Source organism: Streptopelia decaocto, assembly GCF_964273445.1.
Source record: "Streptopelia decaocto genome assembly, chromosome: 2".
Lineage (NCBI taxonomy): Eukaryota > Metazoa > Chordata > Aves > Columbiformes > Columbidae > Streptopelia > Streptopelia decaocto.
This window is the reverse complement of record NC_138655.1, coordinates 142,358,477-142,373,981: the sequence shown is the minus strand read 5'-3', so window position 1 is coordinate 142,373,981 and position 15,505 is coordinate 142,358,477. Positions and strand designations below refer to the sequence as shown.

Sequence of the window (15,505 nt, the reverse complement as noted above, 5' to 3'; positions counted from 1 at the left end):
GAGGATCTTAAGTAAATACGTGTCTTAATTGAATATGAGAGAATTAACAGCTGAACATCTCTCCACTCATGTTGATCATCATATTATCCAGATTCAAAATAACAAGATCTATTTTTTTTTTTTTTTAAATTTTGAAAGGTCATCTAGGATCAAGATAAACTGATCAGAGTCTTTATGTAATGATTTCTGAACTCCTCCTGAGTAACCTCGCCAAGAGCAGAGAGCCACATCTGTACAAGTTAGCATGCTCAGCACACCAGAAGGGGTTGCACGGGATGCACTGCTTTGAGCTGGTGTGCAGCAGTCAGTGTTTTGATGATGCATTGGTATGACTAATTTAACCACAAGGCAACAGTGACTCTTCCTTTTCAGTTAAGCAATTTTTCAATGTTAGCATGGTGCCTTATTTGCCATTCAAGGGTAACATTTGTTGGCAGAGTCATCAAATACTAGATATACTCTGTGCTTTTTATATAACTGCTTCTCCCTTCCCTTTCCTATTGTGCCTTCTACTAGTTCCCTATGTGCAAGAAACATTTAAGAATCTCCTGCTCCATGGAGATGCATACATGTACTTCATTTACAAGCAGGAAGCAGGAATGTAAAAGTAGGACCGAGTAAACAAAACAAGTTCTTTCATTACTCATTGTTGTCTGGGGCCCCCAGCCCATGAAGTCTCTGTTTCCCATGGGCAGGCACCCCAACACTCCTCCATCAGGTCTGATTCCTGTCCTGGCCCCAGCTGCAGGGCACCCAGCGTTAGGGTCGTGCTTCTCAGGCAAAGCTGGTGCATGAAAGGGTCTTCCAAAACTACACCAGTCTCTGCTTTTGGTTGCTTTTTCAGAGTTGCAGGTTCCTATAGCAACTGATCCTTCTCTTTGGTTCCGTTATTTGTTTCACAGTGGAAAGCAAAGCTTTTTTTCTCTTTTGCAAAGAGGACTCTAGTGTCCTGCATCTTTGCCTCTCCTGGGTGAGCCTGAAGAAGATAGAAATACAGGGAAGAGATAAAAGTGGGGGAGAGGTACCTTTGCCTTGCAAATTTATCCAACCTGTGGCAGAAAGAGATAAAACCAGAGATAAAGTAATACAGATATCTTTAACTTCCTACATCTGAGTACAATTGAAATGTCTCAATTCATTGCTCTTGCTTTATGTGTTGCCTTCACTGCAACTGGCTTTAAAATGAACAATTCCCAGTATCTTTCTTCTTTTCAATTTGCTTAAATCCATACAATTTGTTTTGAACTTGCATTTATTGCTCCTAATTAAGTAGGGAAGTAATCATACCTTTTTTTTTTGTTTCACAAATCCAATTAAGTAAATCTTCACAGAGTAAATTGTTCCAGTGCATTTGGGGTGATCTATAGCACAATTCGTTCCAGCGCATTTGTAGTGATCCATTAAACATAACACAACGTTCAAGTTCTTCATGATCATTGGGTTCATCTTCATCCCAGTTCTCATAAATTACCTGTGTTGGAAGTACATCTCAATTACTATGTGATTCGAGCTGAGTGGAAGTAATTGAGATTGCCATTATAACACAATTTCAGGATCTCATCATCTCAAGTACCCTGTTTATGGGATCAATAGGAGTTCAGATAGGTTCGAGAGCACTGCAAAAGTCATGATCATCAGCTCATTTTCCCCATCACTCCCCAGAGAAGTTGTAAAGATTACGTGGTATAGAAAAGTCTCTCTCTGGTGGAGGAAAAAACAATGGGCAGAGGGAGTTGTGTTTATCTCACTTTGTGAAAGATGGCAACCTGACTTTTTTGTGATGACATACATCAGTACCCAGTCTGGGATGCTGTGAAGATCAAAGAGTACAAGCTGTGGAGGATGACATATAACATGGTACCAGAGATGAAACAGAGGCAATTTTGTATTTTCATTAGTATGTTAAGATAACACCATCACTGAGCACTGCAGCTGTAGAGCTGATGGATAAAGACCTGCATCACACCTGCCAAAGGTTTAAAGAGATTGGAAAAAAGACATAAAAGGACAAAAATTTATATATTCTCAAGGACAGAAAGTCAATTAATATCCAGCAAATAAGTTCTCACAGAGAAGCCATCAATACAGGCAAAATCCTTCATCAGGATTTAAGAGAAACAAACCAATCCCGAAAGCTTGAGTGTTCAGTCCTTTATCCCTAAAATAGATCATACAGTATAGATATATGAATGTAGAAAGAGGGGCCATGATATAAATGCTGGAAAGCACAGAAACATGCTGTCTCCTGTCACACATGAATTAGGAGCTGCTCTTCCAGCAATGGGCCATAGCCAGGCTTGCTGCCTGTGCTCTGTCAAGGGGCTGGATAGTGCTCTGTGTTGGGACAAGATGTGATATGTTTGAATGTAAGTTAAAGGACCTGCGATGGGGCACAGAGCCAGCTCAGGCTCCCAGCCTTCTGGCTGCAACACAGCTCTTGGATCTAGCAGGAGTTCACAGACAGAGGCTTTAGCAGAAGTAAAACATCAGCAGAGAGATATAATTCAATTTAAGTAATGAAAAATAGTGAAAATTGTTTTTCAACTGCTTTGATTTGTTTCTTGGCACTTCCTATGTAGTTTACTTAATAGTTCATGCTATTTATCTTGTTTTACATATGGACCGGATAAAATAGAGCCCCGTTTCATTCACTGCGTAACACGAAGATTTCCCTCTGCAAAGATTTCATAGTCTAAAGCAAAGAGACTTATCACACAAGTAAAATACTTTCAGCTTCTCACAATGCTGAAAAATAATTAAATGAAAAAGGATGAGATCACAAAGAATTTTCTATATGACTGCTTTAAATCTATTTGTGAAATTAAACTTAGATTCACTACTATGTAATACAGTTTTGGTTAAATAGCTATATCTTATGTGTCATTGAGATGTCTTAACATTATGGAATACAACCAGAATGTAGTGGTCTAATTTGGGGGAAAAAATAATGGAATAATTTCTACATTGCAGGCAAGACATGGCACCTACAGTGCTAGCAAAAAATAATTAAAATGAATTCCTGATTGTTTTCAGGAGTCTTCAATTTGTAGTTGGAAAATTTCCACACTAAGTCCTTGCATCTGTCAAGGTTTAAAGCAAGTTGACAATAAACCACGGCAGATGCTCTCTGTTAATCCCCTCACCCTTTTTCTTAGATAAAAAAAAGTGATAAGAAGGAAAAAGGGAGAGACACTTCAAGTTGGAAAGGGTTTAAAGGCTTTCACAGAATCACAGAATGTTAGGGATTGAAAGGGACCTCGAAAGACCATCTAGTCCAATGCCCCTGCAGGAGCAGGAACACCTAGATGAGGTTACACAGGAATGTGTCCAGGCTGGTTTTGAATGTCTCCAGAGAAGGAGACTTCACAACCTCCCTGGGCAGCCTGTTCCAGTGTTCTGTCACCCTCACTGAGAAGAAGTTTTTTCTCATATTTAAGTGGAACCTCCTGTGTTCTGGTTTGTATCCATTGCCCCTTGTCTTACCATTGGTTGTCACCGAGAAGAGCCTGGCTCCATCCTCGTGACACTCACCCTTTACATCTTTATAAACATTAATGAGGTTGCCCCTCAGTCTACTCTTCTCCAAGCTAAAGAGACCCAGCTCCCTCAGTCTTTCCTCATAAGGGAGATGCTCCATTCACTTAATCATCTTTGTTGCCCTGTGCTGGACTCTCTCCAGCAGTTCCCTGTCCTTGAACTGAGGGGCCTAATGCTACTAATAAATAGAGACTATATATACGAAATATACAAAACCCAATATTGAAATCCCCAGGGTAGAGTTGCCCAGTGTGGAGTTGACGTCACTCCAGCGGCAGCGGAGCTGGGTGTGCAGAGCTGGCGTGGCTCCAGCAGCTGCAGGGCAGGCATCCAAAAGTCCTGGGTGGGGCTTCACAGCAAATGGGAAACTGTATTCAGGGATGCAGGGCCCTGAGGCCTAGGATCACAGCCACAGGTGGCAGGGTCCTTTTTAGATGCCAGCCATGGTCGAGGAGAGTGAGACCCTACCTTTATATGATGTATGATGTGGATGGGATGGAATAGTCAGTTGGTCAGTTTTAGTTACCTGTCCTGTCCACCCCTCCTGTAAACATGCCCCTCTCAGTTATGGGATTTGTCTTCTTGGCTGTCATAGCAATAAATCTAAACATGAGCTTCTTCAGCATTTCATTGGTCATGTCTGAAAAACATGCAGGCGAAGATTCAGAAAAATGCAGTTACGTAGAAGAACTTAGCTGAAAGGAAAATTCACTAAAATAGAAGCTGGACTTGTTTTTAACAAAGCCATGACATTTTTACATTACATGTTAACTCAAGGGTTTTTTTGAATGCATTTATTAAAATATGAATTGCAGTCAAATAAAGAAAGGCATGGTTAGAGCTGAACATTTTATTGTCTCCTTTTTGGGAGAGGGACTAACATGTGAAAACTTGATCAGACATGGAGAACAGCCCTGATAAAAACCTGTGATGAATATTTCAAAAATATAAAAAACATCTTAGAAATAGTAAAGATTTTTTTTTTTTCCAGGACAATATCTCCAGATAAAAATGCCCATTTTATTTTAAAATTTGACTGTATTTATTCATTCACTTGCCCAGCTCCAGATATATTCTGAAGGAATTCTTATGTAACATAGCATGAACATGAAAAAGAATTGTTGTACAAGTACGCACGATGTTAATTGCCATAATAAAATTTGATCTTTTGTATTGATTGTGACCAGATTTCATCTTATTTCTCTAGAGAATTCTTCAGCCTCAAACTAAGTCTTCTTTTGGTTTCCCTCTCACACAAAAAAAAACCTGTTGAAAAAAGAAAAGGATAAAGAAAAATAAATGTGCAAAGTTTGGCATATAAAAATATATAATTGCCTATGCAATTAAATAAGAATCTATTTAGCACCCCTTTTTCTTGACTGAGACGACACATCTGTCAAGACATATAGAATTAAACAGTAGTAATGCAAACCGTAAGTATTTTTTTCTTTCTGTTTTAAAATCAGGTATGGCATAGGCGTCTGAGGAGAACAAAAGATATCACAACATACAGAGAAGAAAAAATAATGTATAACTTAATTGGAACTTTGACCACTGAAAGGCTCAAAGAAAGATGGAATAGCTCACTTGTGGTATTTTGCAGTAGAAATCAGATTTTTGAGAAATGGAAGGTGGAAGGGAAATGAATAGGTTACAACAGAAAAGATAGTATGGATGGAAAAAGCCATTTGGCAGGTTGCTGACCCTGGTTGAGGAAGAGATTTGTGTATGGTGGTGCAAGCATACAAATAGCTGCACTTTCTACTATGAAGTATGCACATTCTTGAATCAAGGAACTGGATGCTTGACATTTTGGATGAAAATAATCAACAATTTGGTGATTGACAACACCAATAATGTTAGTAACAATAGTTAAGTGTGACATAGGAGTTGAGACTTATAAATACAGGGCTAAAATAATTTCTGGCCTCCCAAGAGACAGAGAATCTCAAGAGAGAAAGTAAGAGAATGCTTTTGTAAAGACCTGGAAGAACAATGTTGCATATTTACATTTACTTGATCTATTTTTGCCTTTTCTTTACTTTTTTCTCTTTTCAAAAAGGAGACTTTTAAAGGCATTTTTAGCTAAATCAAGAGAATGCCCCAAACCTTTCTTTGCTGAAGAGTCACTGATCTCAAACTAAACCTGGATTGTAAAAGTATCACTAAAAGTACCACATGCTGTGTGAGAAAACTTTTGGCAGAGAGTTGGGTTTCTATAAGTTCTCTCTTAAAAACACTGCCATATGCAAGTGGCACTGTCAGCTCTTGAGATGCAATACTATGTTTTTCTGAAGTCCCAAATTCCTGGAAGCGAAGAAATTAGGTGAGGTTCTCACCTGGCATTTAAATGAAAGAAAGCACATTTCTAACACTCTGTTTTTATTGTTTCAGGTTTTCCATTGTTGAATTTAATTATCTTTGATGGATTTTCTCATGGATTTTTTGCCCTTGAATAACATGGAGAAGATAAGTCTCAAAAAATGACCCAGCACCTGAGTCCCTCAGTACCATGGTGACCAGGGCATTGACCACTGGGCTGCCCCATGCTCAGGCTCACAGTGAAGATAGACACACATGTACTTTGAAGCAGACACAGACCTACTTTGAAGGAGACACAGACTTACTTTGAAGCACGAGTCTGTCCAGGAGGCTCCATCCCAGCCTTCGGCACAAACGGCCGCAGGGACTTGTACTGGATGAGCAGGAGGAGCCACTCCCACTGCCCGCTCCTCACAGAGATAATTTGCTGTCTTCTCACAGCTAACAACATCCCATAAATCGGCTGCAATTCCAGTTCCCATGGCAACACAGCCTTGCTCTTTTCCTTTGCAATATGGAAAAGAAATCACTAAAACCAAAGTCTTAATTGGTCTCTGAGAAATTAGACCTTTGCTTTTATTCAAAGAAAATTTTGAAAAGGAAGATTCAGATTATGCAGATTAAAAAACTTCCTGGATATAAATTGTTTTTAATACCTCCTGCCAGAGCCCAGATATGGGCCAATGAGTCGCACAGACACACCATTGCCAAAAACATTAATCTGCAGCTTTAGAATACAGATCTTCTCTTGCCACCCCAGGGAAATCACAGGGCGAATGGCACTTGATTTTATTTACATATGTAGCAGATGGCCTGACAACTACTTTGGGGTTCTCAATATCCAGGTAATTCAATTTCAAGAAGGCTGGTATCAGTCATGTAAAACAAGTTTGGTTTAAGGCATAACAAGCTCATTTTGTTTAAATGCAAAACAGCTGGGTGTTCACTGCTCATTTCTCACATATGCACCTTGTGGGTCAGAAAACTCTGTCCATAATAATTTTGCTCAGTCAGGTGAGTTTTTGTTAACTAGTGTGAAAAAGCTGAAAAAAAATGAGACCATGGACCTTGTTAGCTCCCACACAGTATTGCCTTCAGTCTAGCCCATTAAAAATCTGTTTCTGTAAAACTTTGCAGGAGATTGATTTTAACAACACCTGACACTCAGCTGTGATAGTGCTTGTTGCATTGGCATCAAACACAAGGCCTGACAGTGTTGGCCACCTACAGCTACAAGCACAACAGAAAGTGCCTCCTGTAATTTTTAACACTAGGGGATGGAAAGCAGAAACTTTTATGAATTTCAGCTGCACTCCAGTCAAGAAAGTTGAGCCCATGTAGAGCTAACCTGGCATTGCTATGTTCCAGTGTGTGAAGAGAGGAGTTTCACCACTGGTCCACTTGAAACTCCCTCATTCTTCTGTATTGGAGAGACCAATCCAGAAATATTTTTTGGATCTCAGTCCTGTCAGACTAACCAGAAAGGCTTGCGCGTTTCTGAAGTAGAAAACAGTTTTCGTCCACAACCAATTGCCTTGCAATATTGATCTAAGTGGTACAAATAAAGGCATCGCTATCACACTAGTGTGACCCCAAGGCAACAGCTGCTCTGTGAAGTTCAGGTAAAACCTCAACAGGCTTTTAAGTGTGGTCAAAATAATTTGGTGAGGGATAGCTTTCTGCTTTCATCTGAAAGCACCTTCTCTCTTTTCCCTCCAGTTCTGTGAAAAGTCACAAATAACTGCTCACATGGGCTTCTAGTTCTATTCCACTGTTTGCATTGTCTTTCCAAATCTTTGAGGTGTCTCAAAACAGACCACCAAGTTGGGACCAAACCATCAGCTTTGCTAGCCACCACCTCTGAAGGCAGTCGTGTTCCTCAGGGGCCCTGAAGCCTGCAAAGCTTGCCTGGGATATGGGTAGGTTGGAGATGCCACATTCTGGTTGTGGTGGGGCAGGTCCTGGGGCATATTTCCTACATTTGTTCAGAATTTGGCTTAGAAGGTAGTTTGAGAAAATATTTTTGTTAAACTTTTGAATCATAAGGTAATACCTGCCAGTATATAGACTAAAATTATAGTAACTATGTTCCACCAGGAAAGAAAAAAAAAAAAGGCTGCTTTAATTAGGAATTGAAAGATAACACTATTTAATTCAAGAACCCCTAAAAATTTGGATATTGTTCTAAGAAAATAAGCAGAAAGCCCTAAAACATTGAAGAGTGCTTGCTTGTTTGTTTTTCTGCATGGATTATTTTGTTTGGCTTACTACTACAAAATTTTTGAGTGGTGCTGATAAAACACTTCAAATAATAAAAAAAAGAACAACTTTTACAAGTTTCTCCATCAGAAGGACTGATTTTGAAGTATATAAAAAAAGATATTTTCCTACCTGCTTTCCACCGTAGCTAGAAAAGCTGTGCTCTGTCACATCTTATTGCTTCTGAGAATGTTGAAGATGCACAGTCTAATAAGTAACAGTGAAAACCAGACTTTTCCAACCCTGTGACAAACATAAGGTGAAATTGAGACTTCAATATAGAAATTAGTTCTGCATTTTTGTGTATAAATATTTTATGTCAAATATTTTGCAGCTAAGCTTAAAAACAATTTGAGACTGGGCCAATCTTGTAATTAACAAAAGCTGTTTTTTTGTTGCTGTTTGCTCCTACAGAAGGCCTTTTTTTTGTTTGAAGGTTGACATTAAGTTCTTAGTTTTCATCTCTTTTATTTGCATGTGACTTTCCAAAGACAATTGTGACTGTGCCATTTGCTATCACTTTCCAGGGCTCTGTAAGGCTGGGATCATACAAACTGCATCATAACAAGCCTGTCATTTGTTCAGGGGGAAGCTGCAGCTCCAGCCTTCCAGAGCTGTGGGATCTGACATAAAGAAATACAAAAATATTGCAATGTTGAAATGAATTAACATACAAGCACTGCTCCCCAAAACTGTCCCTACCATCTCTAACTACAACTGGTAAGGAGAATTCCTGAGCCAAGAGGAATCAAGTCAGTGCTTGTTTGTGAGTAGGGTAGAAAGGAGGAATGTCAGTAAAACACCCCTCCTTCTTCCTGCTGTTAGACAGATCTGTGCTGACCAATATAGGTATAGTGATTTTCTGATTAGGTCGATTCTGGAAAAATTACTTGTTTGGAAAAAAAGTAACCTGCTGGTATCACTCGAGGTAGTCCATCAATAGGAACATGGTGCAGAAAAGCTGATCCTTTTCTGTTTTGAAATTCTTTTCTTTCTTTTGTCATCCCTATACTGTAAGGAGTTTTTATAAAGACTTTAAATAGACAGCAGACCTGAGAGAAGAGACAAAGTGGCTTTGGGTAACCTTACATGTTTTGTTAGGCTAAGAGCATAAGCAAGGAGAATAGTGGTGAAATTATTATTTAAAATACATAAGTAATTTCATCACAGGGTGGCTCATCTGGGAATTGAAGGAAAGGCAGTATTCATGCATGCATAAGTGAATCTTTACTTTCCTGAATATCTTCAAAGCAAAAATGAAGAATGCACATATATTGCTAAAATGCTAGTAGCAGAAGGTTTCATCAAGAGAAGATTTTCTAAAAGATACAAACACAAAGACTCTAGAAGAAGCAAGAACCAGTAAATTAATTCCTGTTCATTTTTCCCAACATAATTAATTTATGAGAGAGCATTTGCTTGCTGGCAACCTGGGTCCTTGATTATCTCTCTCAGAGGGTTGTGATGAAGGCTCCTTTTAACAGCTGTAACCACGTTGCTTATGACAAACATCACTTGCCCCGTATCCATCCCACAATACCAGGGAGAAGGAAGGAATGTAAAAAAAGGGGCATTCATAAACATAAGAAAACTAGTGCTTTCATCTTTCTTCACTACAAGGGCCACTGAAACATACTAACCTAGGAAGGCTCATTTTGCTAGAGATTTTTTTTTAAGTAGACACATCTGTCAGGATTGGTTTAAGATCCATTTTATGCTGTTTTGATATGAAAGAAGGAAACAAATGACATATTGAAGTCTTAGCATTACTTGCTATCATAGCCATCTATTTTATGTGAGGGTTGTAAAGGCACATCTCATCTGGGGCGGATGGATCTGCATTTAGAGCAGTATTATTACACTATACTTCTAGCAAAAAGATCAGTGAAACTGAAATAAGTCACATCTGAGGGTATTGCAACAAATTCAACAATTCTATCAAGGAGAAGACTCTGAAAATGACTGATTTCTTTTAAAAAAGGAAATGTGTAAAACATAAAATGTAAATAGGAACGATTTTCCCAATAAAATCAGGTTTAGGATCAGTTCTATTGGTGCGTAATACTGTCAAACATCAATAGTGTTCTATGATATAACAGTTCTTCAAATAACAGTATTTATTGCATAAAAGCATTTACAGTTTTTTCTTTTAAAATTCATGACACATTTCATGTGTTTATGTGTGTGCATGCACATGCACGTAAATGTATCTAAAATGCAAAAAAAAATATGTATTGCAAGAAAATAAAGTTTGTGAGTCAAGCAGTCAGAAATACTGTAGGATATTAGATATTTGGCAGGTAGGTGTAAGTGCTCTTTTTATGTCACCCCTTAAGTACCCTGCTGCCAGGTCTCCATGCCTCAATGCTGTGTCTCAGTGAAGTAACACTGAGGGACATAATGGTCTATTGGAGTATATGCCAATAGCATACATGATAACCACATAATGTAGCAACTAGTTCATTCCCTTTCATTTCCCAGAGGTATAGTTTTTTTCATTGTTGCAGGATTAGAACAAATCTAGTATAAAATTTCTGGACCAGACTTTTCACCAGATAAGAAATTTCAAAAGGTAACACTAGAAAGATGCCACCTCTCTATTGCCGATCTCTCCTGCCCTCTGAACATTTCTTCTCATTGATTCCAAATTTATGGGGAACACTATTTTAAGTTAATATAAAAAAAACGACTTGTGAATAGGTATACAACGGCAAGTGATTTCAGACTGACATAGTTATTAGTTTGCATTGCTACAGAATGCCTGCATGGTTATATCTGCCCCTTCATAACAATGCAGTCCTCCAGATGGTTTGTGTAGGTGGGATGCCTGTGTTGCCACTTGGTGAAGGTCACAGGAGTCCCATCGCTTCACTTGAAATAGAAGTGAGCTCAGGTCATTCAGACCCAGCCATAGCTCTTCTGTTGGCTCTGAAGCATGACAAGAAAAAGCTATGCAATACAGTGAACATTTTCACATACAGATCAAAGAGGGACTGATAAAGCTGGGATGTGGAATGTGACAGGTCTTTGTGCTTTAACAGAAATGCTGGTTTCCTCTCAGATCTGGGGTGAGAGTTGTCTTGAGCTGTACCAAAAATTCCTTAGATTCCATCCAGAAATAATGAGTTTAATAAGCCTAAGGCTCTTTATGGCTGGCAGAAGATTTTTACAAACTTTCTGAGTATTTTTACAAACTATTTCTAAGTTGATTCAGAACAACAATATGCCTCCTAGTATGCAAGGTAGGACAACGAGTGTCCTACCTGTCAGGAGATCATACCAAGTCCAAGCCATGAAGAAATCTGCCGATGCATCTACTTCATGGGGAAGCATTAGGTGGCTTGTAATGGCCCATCAGGGATGTTTGAGATGTCCAGCATGTGCAGGAGTTGTCAAGACTGGTTACTACAGATCCAAGGAAAATCAAAAGTGGAAAGATTTCTTTTTCTTAGAAGGATACACAGCAAGAGATTAACCTCAGCAAGAGATTTTAATCTCCACAAAAAGTTAAACTTCTTACAGGTTTGAAGCTTCATTCTGAAGACATTGAATGTAGAATAAAGGTGCCAAAAATGCAATTTTTAGAGAACTTTATGTGGCTTTTTTTTCCACCCACTTTATCATATTTAACAATGTATATTATTTCTTGATAAACACACTTCTATGTTTATGCAACAGCAACAGCAGAAAAGAATACCATAAGTTAGACTTAGCCTTCCACTTGTGACATTTCAGAAAAAAAATTATTAATATTTATTGTGAAGCCCAGCTTTTATGTTACAGATGGGGTAAACAAAATACAGGCCAACACATGTACTCACTGTGACCAAGCTGTGACACTAGAAGGCTGTATTCAGCAATGTTGTGGACACTTGCCAAATCTCCATCTTGCTTCTTACATGAAGTCAGAGCACCTTTCTGTAATTTGGGTTCTCATTGAATGCTGTAGCAGTGGCCTGCATAGGGCCACCAACCATTGATGCACTTAATAAGTCTCAATTCCTCTAAAATTAAAGCACAATTTTTCAGAGCAATTTTATATGAGGGAAATAAAGGACACTAGAATGAGGGTTCATGAGCACTCTTTACAAATGTGGGGCTACATGAATAAACATAAAGCTGTAGTTAGAAATGCAAATACATTCAAATGACAAACAAATATCATTAAGGCACAGGATGCTACATATCAAATAGAATGAGGTCTCCTTAAGCAGAGAATCATTGAAAAAGACCCGTATTATGTCAGAGATGCAATTTGAAATAATGCTATGGGGGGAAAGAGAGACCAAAGCAGACAGCAGCCTCTCCCCTCTTTGCCCCCCAGAGCAGTCCTGTCACTGTGTCACGGTCACCTGGGCTGCTTGCAGTGGCTGACATTAGGCTCTGCCTGCTGTTCAGTGTCTCTTTGCAAACACACAAAATTTTCAGTTACGGAAAAGTATGGAGTAATTACTTAGTATCTGCATGTACGTAAACAGTGCAAATTAATGCAGAGGTGGTAGTTTTATCGTCATATTAACTCAGTGGCTCTTTCGTCACTTAGATTCCAAAATATCTTTGAAAGCTTACCTTAAGCTAGCTTTAACAATAGAGTCCTTTATTTCTTTTTAAGGTTCACAGGGGAATAAAGATTCTCGGAAATTATTTCCCTACTTTCTTTAACATAACTGCTTCTTTATAAGTAGCTTTTGTAACATGCCCAGATGACAGTCTCCACTAGACACTCCATCACAGCTGTGTTGTGTCACCAAAGCCTCAGGCTGGGGTGGCCCATGGATGGAATGTATCCTGTGTGGATAGTGCTGCTCTTCCTCCTCTGTTGTCATGAACTCAATGCATTGCATACTGTTTTCATCAGAGGAGGATATTTTGCCTTAAGATTGGAGTAATTGAAATTGCTCATTTGGAGAAAATGAGGAGAAAATATGAAGCACAAATTTCTACTGCATTTATAGAAATTTGATTGCTGGCATTGGTTACTGTGACAGAGCAGCTTTTATCGGTCTTGCGAGAATGAATAATAGTGATGGAACAAAATAATAATATTCTCCTATGAATGGTTAATACACAATGGGAGTACAAAAGCAGCATCTAAAAGTCTCTATATGCATGTATGGCTGTGGTTTTGAAGGTTTCTAATGCCTTGGTTGAAAGATAGTGTTGCATACCTTTTGTCATTTGCAAATCTTTACAGATTGCTCTTTCTAGAAGTCAAAGAAAAATCTTTCTTTTTATTTGACTAACCTACCTCTGGGTATAATATCAGACTTTGAACTGAAGTTCCTCTTTTTACAAATGTACCAAGTCTCTGGTTACATGCTTGGTTTTCACATTTAGCCTTCTTGCTGGGATTCATAACACCACACATTTTCCCAGGGAGCAGGGAGAGACTTTGAGTAAGAGAGAAAATGGAATCTCACAGCAAAAAATAAATAAAAAGATTAACAGAATCATCATATTATCAGTAGAAACATCAACTTATTCTCCTGTAGGATAACTGGTGTTGTAGTTAATAAGATGCTGCTTTTAGTCTATGATTTGGGAGTGAAGTAGTGACTCTCCATTGACTTTGTGTCATAATGGTACTGGGAAGTTTCTGGTTCTTTTCTTGACATCCAGAAGCTAGAATATTGTCCTGTGCCAAAAACTTCCAAACTTTAAAAATATTTAGTTTTAAATTATACCATGCCTTCACTATATCTCAAGAATTTTACAAATCTACTTTCCTGTAAAATAGTTTTTCTTTTTTTTTTTTTCTTCTGTTGCAGTGTAAAAACCTCTATAAGCAACAAAAGAAATTGCCTGCTACAGAATTTTTGAAAATTTAGAGGAGAATTTAATTATTCCTTTACCATCTTGTAACTTTTCCAAAACAGGAGATGGCTTGAAATACTCACGGTACAAAGAAAACATGGGACCAAAAAAACAAGAAACAAAAGAACCCCCCATGTGTGAGTAGCACCACAAGCACACCCTTTTTCCCTTCCTTGAGGTGGCCCAATGCAATCTTGCATAAACTACTGAGGAGTTATGAGGTGGCTCTGTAAGCCTCTCAGTAATATTTAGAATTTCTCCAGAAAACATAATGACATTAATTTCTAAATATTTTGCTACTTTCGGAAGATCTGATTTATGTTTATACTCTTGGGCAACACATTGTGGAAAAAACCCGATCTCTGGTCTGTAGGGTTATATATCACTCCACATCATACTCTGCTTCCATAAACAAGCTCTGTGCTTATATAAGAAAGTAAAAGAACTTGCTGTTGCTGCTATTCACAGTGAACTTTGTAATTTGGAAGTGTACTTCTTAAAATAAAGATCTGCGTCTTCAGCTGTTGTAAATCAGAATGGACTTTTCTGAAATAGAAGTAGCTAGGGCAGTTTTTATTAGTTGGTGTCTTGCCAGAATCCATTCAAATTTTACAAAATAGGAACAGTTCTTACCTGGACCACAGTTTAAATATCTGAGAGGGCTGCCCCCAACCCATTGCCATCCACTGTTGAAATTCAAAATGTTCAATCAAACCCAGAACACAAACCTCAATTTTTTAGTTAGCTCTGAAATAGACAATTACATCTTCCTTTCCTCATATTTAGCAAGTTCATCTAAAAGAAACAATGTCAGAAGTAAGACATTTATATTTCTAAGTTTAAACTAGTTCCAAACCAGTACTTTCTGCATTACTGAGGTTCACAGATTAAAAAGTAAAATATGTAAATGAATAAATATTTAGTAGAGATCTCTGTAGTTAAAAGGGCGAATGGATATCTTATTTCACTACTTAAATAAGAGTTTTTTTCTCTGACTTTCATCACAGCATAAGAGATATCAAAAGTGTCTTATTTTCATTGGGGCATTTTGCTAAGATGTTTCTGTAACAGATTTTGTGGAGTAAACACACCAAAAAGGTTACAAAGACGGTGTGCCAGTCAGTTGCTTCGAGATTTGTTCTATGTGTTTCAAAGTGTACTTCACACCATTTATACCAAACTGATACAATTACACTTGTATCTGAAATCCACTGGAGTTATTTGGAGTTTCTGTATGTAAATGTACCCATATCTAGCCATCATCATCATGCGTTCTCCCAGAAAGATTAATAATCTTTGAAACACAGAGGAAAAGATAAATTTGAGTACCAAACCCTAGTCCTGCTCCAGAATGAGTGCACCAGCAAGAAAGAAAGCAGAGGAAACCCTTCCCCTGGGACAGGCTGCAGATGTGGTAGGTCCCACCTGAAGCACTAAGGTGGGATGGGGCCATTTTCCCCCTATAGAGGTTTGGGACCAATCCTTCACAGAAAAACACCAGCAAGTGTTGTCCCTTTTGGTAGCTCCTGAACCACACCTGACACCCTGTCTTCCTTGGTGATACAGAAGGCAG

General features: G+C 38.4%; 1 pseudogene across 1 annotated transcript in view; it reads right to left on the bottom strand.

The window, feature by feature from the left end:
• Positions 1-15,505, bottom strand: part of LOC309435871 (macrophage mannose receptor 1-like) — a 30,344-nt pseudogene that overhangs the window by 12,265 nt on the left and 2,574 nt on the right. Inside the window, exons 4-14 of the transcript in view lie at positions 14,566-14,679; positions 13,367-13,533; positions 11,940-12,122; positions 10,894-11,046; positions 9,537-9,649; positions 8,251-8,361; positions 7,208-7,356; positions 6,135-6,364; positions 4,675-4,784; positions 2,070-2,158; positions 1,288-1,471 (exon numbers count right to left, since the gene is read on the bottom strand). The product of the transcript in view is annotated as a macrophage mannose receptor 1-like (transcript). The remainder of the gene's footprint in view (positions 1-1,287; positions 1,472-2,069; positions 2,159-4,674; positions 4,785-6,134; positions 6,365-7,207; positions 7,357-8,250; positions 8,362-9,536; positions 9,650-10,893; positions 11,047-11,939; positions 12,123-13,366; positions 13,534-14,565; positions 14,680-15,505) is intronic.